The sequence below is a fragment of the Erinaceus europaeus genome, chromosome 12 (genome assembly GCF_950295315.1).
Source record: "Erinaceus europaeus chromosome 12, mEriEur2.1, whole genome shotgun sequence".
Lineage (NCBI taxonomy): Eukaryota > Metazoa > Chordata > Mammalia > Eulipotyphla > Erinaceidae > Erinaceus > Erinaceus europaeus.
In genome coordinates, this window is record NC_080173.1 from 79,616,539 (window position 1) to 79,625,097 (window position 8,559).

Here is an 8,559-nt window from a genome sequence, read left to right on the forward strand (position 1 = left end):
CGCTCCCCCTCCCTAGTCTCCTTCCTCTCCAGGTTGCTGTCTGCCTGGTGCCTGGAAGGTGTCTCTCGGGGTGCGAGTCTGGGGACTTGTCAGTCCCCCCAGGACGATGTCGTGCAGATCCTGGCCTCCTGCAGCAGCCCTGCCGCCAGGTGAAACTGCGGCTCCCGCTCTGCTGTGTGCAGCTGAAGCTGCGCTGCGGCATCGCCGGGACAGGGAAAGAGAGCCCGGGCGCTGAAGAAGGTCCAGCCGCCCTGCTGCTCCTCCGTCATCGGGGGCCCCAGCCCCACCTGCAGGGACCCTCAAATCCAACTGGGTCTGCGCCGCTTCAAGCGAGCGCTGCTGGCGGCTCTGCCCGGGGGCTGGGGCGCCCCAGCTTTCCCAGGGTTTCCTTGCCGGCCCGCCGCAGCCCGAGTGCGTCCTCTGCCGGCACGAACCCTCCCTCTGCTGGAGGATTTGTCGGCCCTCGCCGAGCTCTGCGGGACTGCAGCATCCTGGCTGGCTGGTCACCCACCCGGGTCACCCACCCTGTCGAATCTCACTCACCCACGAGGTTGCCACCGCCACCTGATAAGCCAGTTTTTTTTTTTCTTCTTTCTAGTCACTTGCCTGAACAGGGTCTCCGGGCAGTTATTCCACACCCATCTCTGTTGCAGACACATCTCTAATAAAACAATTTACTTTCTCCTCTCAAAATACTTCCCCTGCCCAAGTCTCAAGATAATAGCACCACTGCCTGCTGTGAGCGAGCCTTTCAACGAGTATTTGTATGTGGGGAGGGGTGTGTGTGCAAAAATAGCTCACTTGGATAGTGCGCCCCATTGCCATACGCAGGACCCAGGTTCCAGCCCAACTCCCACCTCACTGAAACTTCAGTGGTGTGGTCTTCTCTTTCTCTTTTTATTTTTTTCTCTTTTTATTTTTAAATTTTATTTATTTATTAGCTAGAGACGAGCTGAGGGAGAAAAAGGAGAAAGATGGAAAGACACCCGCAGCCCTGTTTCACCAGTAGTGAAGCTTCCCCTTGCAGGTGGGGAGAGGGCTTGCAACCTGGGTCCTTGCACAGGGTACTAAGTGTGCTCAACCAGGTACGCCACCACCTGGACCGCAGTGCTGTGGCATCTTTCATTCTCAGCCTTTCTGTCTCTATCATAAAAATAAATAGGGGCTGGGTGGTGGTGCACCTGGTTGCACATGTTACAATGCTCAAGGATCAGGGTTCAAGCCCCACCTTCCCCTTTCAATGTCTGTTTCTATCAAATAAAATATTTTAATAAATAATTTGTTGGGTAATGGTTGTTACTGTCCCTCTTCTCTCTCTCTCACACACACACATACATACACACGCGCGCACATACAAAAGCCATTGCTTCTAAATTTGTGTTTAATTTGTTCATTTGTGTTTCTAGGACCTCAAGTGCTCTTCATCTAATTTCAGTCTCTTTAATTCATCTTTCTACCCACCTTTGCTATGGAAAATGTAAATCTAACTTTATTAAGTCTGACATTGCTGGTGGGAGTCCTTCAGAAAAATCTTTACTTGGTGGTCCAGGAGGTGGTGATAAAGCTTTGGACTTTCAAGCATGAGGTCCTGAGTTCGATCCCTGGCAGCACATGTGCCAGAGTGATGTCTGGTTCTTTCTCCTCCTATCTTCTCATTAATAATAATAATAATGAAGATATACTACATGAGTTGGCTTGCTTTAAAAAAAAAGTGGGGGTGACAGCATAATGGTTATGCAAACAGACTCTCATGCCTGAGGCTCCTAAGTCCCAGGTTCAATCCCCCGCACCACCATAAGCCAGAGCTGAGCAGTGCTCTGGTGTTTCTCTGTGTGTGTCTCTCTCTGCATCTCTCTAAAAAATAAAAAGAAAGAAAGAAAGAAAGAAAGAAAGAAAGAAAGAAAATCTTTACTTGATTTGCCGTAGGCTATAGTTCAAATTCCCTAATTTGACCCACACAGACTCCTCCCCTCCTAAGTCCTTTCTTGCCCTGGAAGTCCATTGAGCTGCCTAGACATAGATGCTTCAGTCACATGGAATTGCTTGTAGTAGTTCCTGCACATGCTGTTCTCTCACTTCTGACCCTAAAACAATCCTTCCTTGGATAGCACCTCCTCCAGGAAGCCTTCCCTAAGCAACTCCCCAGAGTACTTTCCACTATCTTAGTCAGCAATTGCATCATTTTATAACTTCATTTATTTGCCTCTGCCTTTCCGCATTATGAACTATTTAGGGATGTGAACTATGACTTCTTAGTCTGTTTTTTTTTTAATGTTTTTTAAAAATATTTACTTATTCCATTTTGTTGCCCTTGTTGTTTTTGTTGTTGTAGTTATTACTGTTGTTGTTATTGATGTCATCGTTGTTGGATAGGAAAGAGAGAGGAGAGAGAGAGGAGGGGAAGACAGAGAGAGGGGGAGAGAAAGATAGACACCTGCAGACCTGCTTCACCGCCTGTGAAGCGATTCCCCTGCAGGTGGGGAGCCGGGGGCTCGAACCGGGATCCTTCCACCAGTCCTTGGGCTTTGTGCTGGTGCGCTTAACCACCCGACTCCCTTCTTAGTCTGTTTTTCAGAGCACTGCTCAGCTCTGGCATATGCTGGTGCCAAGGATTGAACATGGACCTCTGAGTCTCAGGCATGAAAGTCTTTTCCATAATCACTATATTATCTCTCTGGCCTATTCATCTTTAAAAAAAAAAGGGAATAAATAAATAAAATAAATATAAAAAAAATCAAAAAAAAAATTTTTTTTTAATGTTTATTCCCGTTTGTTGCCCTTGTTGTTTTATTATTGTAGTAGTTGTTGTTATTGATGTTGTTGGATAGGACAGAGAGAAATGGAGGGGGGGAGGCAGAGAGGGGGAGAGAAAGATAGACACCTGCAGACCTGCTTCACCGCTTGTGAAGTGACTCCCCTGCAGGTGGGGAGCCGGGGGCTTGAACCGGGATTCTTGTGTTGGTCCTTGAGCTTTGCGCCACCTGCGCTTAACCCGCTGTGCTACCGCCCGACTACCGGCCTATTCATCTTTATATAACCAGTCCTTAACAGAGAAGTAAACACCAAGCATATGCATATATGAGTTTGCTAAATGAAACCAAATATAAAAGTAAAAGAAGAGGGGGCACACTGGGTTAAATGCACATAGTACAAAGTGCAAAGACCTGCATAAGAATCCCATTTAAAGGCCCTGGCTCCTCATCTGCAGGGGAGTCACTTCACAAGCGGTGAAGCAGGTCTGCAGGTGTCTTTCTTTTTCTTTCTCTCTTCCTCTCTATCTTCCCCTCCTCTCTGTTTCTCTCTGTCCTATCTAATAAAAAAGAAAAAATGGCCACCAGGAGCAGCAGATTCATAGTGCCAACAAGGAGCCCCAGTGATAACCCTATAAGGAAAAAAAGGGAGCCGGGTGGTAGTGCAGTGGGTTAAGCGCATGTGACCCAAAGCACAAGGACCAGCATAAGGATCCCGGTTCGAGCTCCCGGCTACCCACCTGCAGGGGAGTTGCTCCACAAATGGTGAAGCAGGTCTGCAAGCATCTCTCTTTCTCTTCCCCTCTCTGTCTTCCCTTCCTCTCTCCAATTCTCTCTATCCTATCTAACAATGATGACATCAATAACAATAGTAATAATAACTACAACAGCAAAAACAGCTGAGGAGCTAGCACAGTGGTTATGCAAAAAAAACTTTCATCCTTTAGGCACCAAAGTTTCCAGGTTCAATTCCCAATCCCCCCTCCCCAGGACTTCGCTGGGGTTTCATGCCTGTGTAATTCTACCATTCCAAGTGGACTCTTTGTTCTTCTTCTTCATATAGAGGGTGAAAGACAAAGAAAAGGGAGAGGAAAGAGGTACCACAGCACAGCTCCACTACTTGTAAAACTTCTTTGCGGGGGCCGGACAGTAGCACAGCGGGTTAAGCACACATTGTGCAAATCCCAAGGACTGGTGTAAGGATCCCAGTTCCAGCCTCCAGCTCTCCACCTGCAGGGGAGTCGCTTCACAGGCGGTGAAGCAGGTCTGCAGGTGTCTATCTTTCTCTCCCCCTCTCTGTCTTCCCCTCCTCTCTTCATTTCTCTCTGTCCTATCCAACAAAGATGACATCAATAACAACAACAATAATAAGTACAACAATAAAACAAGGGCAACAAAAGGGAATAAATATTTAAAAACAAAGCAAAACTTCTGTGCATGATGCTCCCATAAGGTGTTGGAGAAGGCTCAAAGCAGCTCCTAAAGCATAACACAGTGTGCACTCTACTTAGTGAGCCGCCTTCTGGCTCCTGGGCAACAAATGAATGTCTATGGACCAGGGAGGTGGCTGCCAGCAGTAGAACTCATGTCTTGCATACATATGAGGCCGTAGGTGTGACCCCAGCACTACCTTAAAAAATAGAAACAAACAGGAGGCTGGCAAAATAGCTAATTTGTCACTTGGATAGTGTATTGCTTTGCCAAGTGTATGACCCAGGTTTGATCACAGTCCCATCACATAGAAGGAAGCTTCAGTGCTGTAGTCTCTTCCACTCTCTGTCTCTCTATTTCTATTAGAAAGAAAGGAAGGAAGGAAGGAAGGAAGGAAGGAAGAAAGAAAGAAAGAAAGAAAGAAAGAAAGAAAGAAAGAAAGAAAGAAAGAAAGAAGAAAGAAAGGCCCGGGCAGTAGCTCAGCGGGTTAAGCACACATGGCTCGAAGCACAACAAGGATATTCCGGTTCAAGCTCCCAGCTCCCCACCTGCAGGGGGGTCGCTTCACGGGGTCGCTTCACAGGCGGTGAAGCAGGTCTGCAGGTGTCTATCTTTCTCTCCCCCTGTCTTCCCCTCCTCTCTCCATTTCTCTCTGTCCTATACGACAACAACAAAGATAGACAACAAGGGCAACAAAAAAAAAAAAAAAAGGAAAAAGGAATAAATAGCCTCCAGGAGCAGGAGATTTCTAGTGCAGGCACTGAGCCCCAGTGATAACCCTGGAGGCAGAAAAAGAAAGAGCACCATGGCTAATAATTAAAAACTGTGTGTATATATATGTATATTATAAATCAATGAGAAGAAGCTAAGTTCCTGAATTAAAAACTGAGTAATGAATATAACCAAATAATCTATATTAAAAAGTATAAGTAGCTAATAAAGATATCAGAAGAAGGGGCCAGGTGGTGGCACACCTGGTTAAGTGCATGTGCTACTATGCACAAAACCTAGGTTCAAGCCCCAGGGTCCCACCTGCAAGGAGGAAGTGTTGAAATAGTGCTGCAGGTGTCTGTCTGTCTCTTTCCTTTTCCATCCCCTTTCCTTCTGAGTTTCTTTCTTTCTTTTTTCTCTTATTTTTAAAATTTTTAATATTTATTTATTTATTTATTCCCTTTTGTTGCCCTATGTTGCTTTATTGTTGTAGTTATTATTGTTGTCATCGTTGTTGGATAGAGTAGAGAATGGCCCTTGCGCTTTGTGCCATGTGCGCTTAACCTGCTGCACTACTGCCTGACTCCCCTCTCAGTTTCTTTCTGTCCTATCAAATTAAATAAACAGAGTTAATTTTTTCTTGCCTCCAGTGATATCACTGGGGTTCAGTGCCTGCACTATAAATCCACTGCTCCCACAGACCTTTTTTTTTCCCATTTGTTGCCGTTGTTGTTACTGTTGTTATCGCTGTTGTTAACCCACTGCTCTACTGCCTGGCCCTCTAAAAGTATTATTTTAAGATTTTTTTTTCTTTTTCTTCCCTCCAGGGTTATTGCTGGGCTCGGTGCCTGCACCATGAATCCACCGCTCCTGGAGGCCATTTCCCCCCCCTTTTTGTTGCCCTTGTTGTTGTAGCCTCGTTGTGGTTATTATTATTATTGCCATTGTTGATGTTGTTCGTTGTTGGATAGGACAGAAAGAAATGGAGAGAAGAGGGAAAGACAGAGAGGGAGAGAGAAAGATAGACACCTGCAGACCTGCTTCACCGCCTGTGAAGCGACTCCCCGGCAGGTGGGGAGCCAGGAGCTCAAACAGGATCCTTACGCCGGTCCTTGCACTTTGCGCCACATGTGCTTAACCCACTGCGCCACTGTCCGACCCCCTTAATATTTTTTAATATTTATTTATTTATTCCCTTTTTTTGTCGTTGTTGTTGTTGTTATTGATGTTGTCGTTGTTGGATAGGACAGAGGGAAATGGAGAGAGAAAGGTAAAACAGAGGGGGAGATACTATGCTGCTATTAAGAACAATGAACCCATCTCTGACCCATGTTGGACAGAGATAGAAGGAATTATGTTAAGTGAGCTAAGTCAGAAAGATAAAGATGAGTATGGGATGATTCCACTCATCAATAGAAGTTGAGAAAGAAGAACAGAAAGGGAAACTAAAAGCAGGATTTGACTAAATCTGCAGTAGGGGACCAAAGTAAAAACCCTGGGGTGAGGGGGAGGGTGGATATTCGGCTTCCTGGGGCGGGGTGGGATGGGACACAGTCTTTTGGTGGTGGGAATGGTGTTTGTGTACACTCCTATCAATTTGTAGTCATATAAATCTCTATTTAATTAATATGAGAGGGGAAAATTGTATGCCTGAAACTTTTTAAAGCACAGACTTGAGTCTTTTTAATACATAGGCTGAGTCTTTGATATTTTGACTTTCTTAAATGCTTAGTCCAGGGAGAACAGAAGCAACCGGTGACACAGCTATATACAAATGTCAAAGGACATAAATTATGGTGATATTAAGTATTATACAGCAAATCCTAGCAAAGGGACTTTTCAAAGTTAACATAATTACCAAACATTGTGATGATAACAATAACTATCTATTGTCTTCTTGAACCCTAAGACAGCAGGGACCTCATATTTCCACTATAGAGCCTTTATTTCCCCTAATCCTGGAACCTTAGGGTGGGACTCACTTTCCTGCATGCTTCCCTTAATTCATACCAAATAATATTGCATCTGCCAATACCAACCTAATCAACGCAACGAGTGCCACCCCAGCATGCTTCACTTCAGACTGTGTCCAGAGACTTCAGGTGTGAATGACAACCCTTCAGCTTCATTACTCGGGTGAGACCTTTCCTTTCATAATATTCTCTAATTCTATTCCAGGTGGTTCACTTCCTAACAAAGTCCCAAAACCTAGATGTAGACCAGGTCCCGTGAGATAGAGCATATGCTCACACGTATCCATAAACTAGGGCAAAATATATACCTGAAAGCAAAAGTACACAATAGTCTGCAGTGAGTACCCCCCAACAGTTTATCTGCACTATTCCAGCCTTTATGTCCATAATTATTCAACAGTTTGTTTGGCTTTGTATGTTAACTCTCTTTTCAGCCACCAGGTTCCAGATGCTAGCATGATGCCGACCAGACTTCCCAGGACAGATGACCCCACCAATGGGTCCTGGAGCTCCACTACCCCAGAGACCCACCCTACTAGGGAAAGAGAGAGGCAGACTGGGAGTATGGATGGACCAGGCAACACCCATGTTCAGTGGGGAAGCCATTACAGAATCCAGACCTTCCACCTTCAGCATCCCACAATGACCTTGGGTCCATACTTCCAGAGGGATAAAGAATAGGAAAGCTATCAGGGGAGGGGATGGGATACGGAGATCTGGTGGGAATTATGTGGAATTGTACCCCTCTTGTCCTATGGTTTTGTTAATGTCTCCTTTAAAAAAAATGGGGAGAGAAAGACACCTGCTACCTGCTTCACCGTTTGTGAAGCAACTCCCTGCTTAACTCACTGCACTACCATCTGACTCCCTAAAAATATTTTTTAAAGATTCCAAGAGGGAATCGGGCAGTAGCGCAGCAGGTTAAGCACACGTGGCGCAAAGTGCAAGGACTGGCAGAAAGATCCCAGTTCGAGCCCCTGTCTCCCCACCTGCAAGGGGGTCACTTCACAGGCGGTGAAGCAGGTCTGTATGTATCTATCTTTCTCTCCCCCCTCTTCATTTCTCTCTGTCCTAACCAATAGCAACGACATATGTAACAACAACAATAATAACTACAACAATAAAACAACAAGGGCAACAAAAGGAATAAATAAATATATTTTTATATTTATTTATTCCTTTTGTTGTCCTTGTTTTATTGTTGTAGTTATTATTGATGTCGTTGTTGTTGGATAGGACAGAGAGAAATGGAGAGAGGAGGGGAAGACAGAGGGGGGAGAGAAAGATAGACACCTGCAGACTTGCTTCACCGCCTGTGAAGCGACTCCCCTGCAGGTGGGGAGCCGGGGGCTTGAACCGGGATCCTTACACTGGTCCCTGTGCTCTGCGCCACATGCGCTTAACCCACTGCGCTACCGCCCGACTTCCCTAAATAAATATTTTTTTAAAAAGATACCAAGAGTGGTCCAAGTGGTGGTCTTCAGGAATCCGGCTTCTTCCTCTCTTGATTTCTCATTAGTGAGAAAGATAGAGGAGAGAAAGAGAATCACTGTGGTACATGTGCTGCCAAGGATTGAACTCTGGAGCTCATGCTTGAGAGTCCAGTGCTTTATCTCCCGCACCACCTCTTGAACCTCTTTACCTGTCTCCCCATTCCCTCTCAATTCTGCTCCGTCTCCAATAAATAAAATATT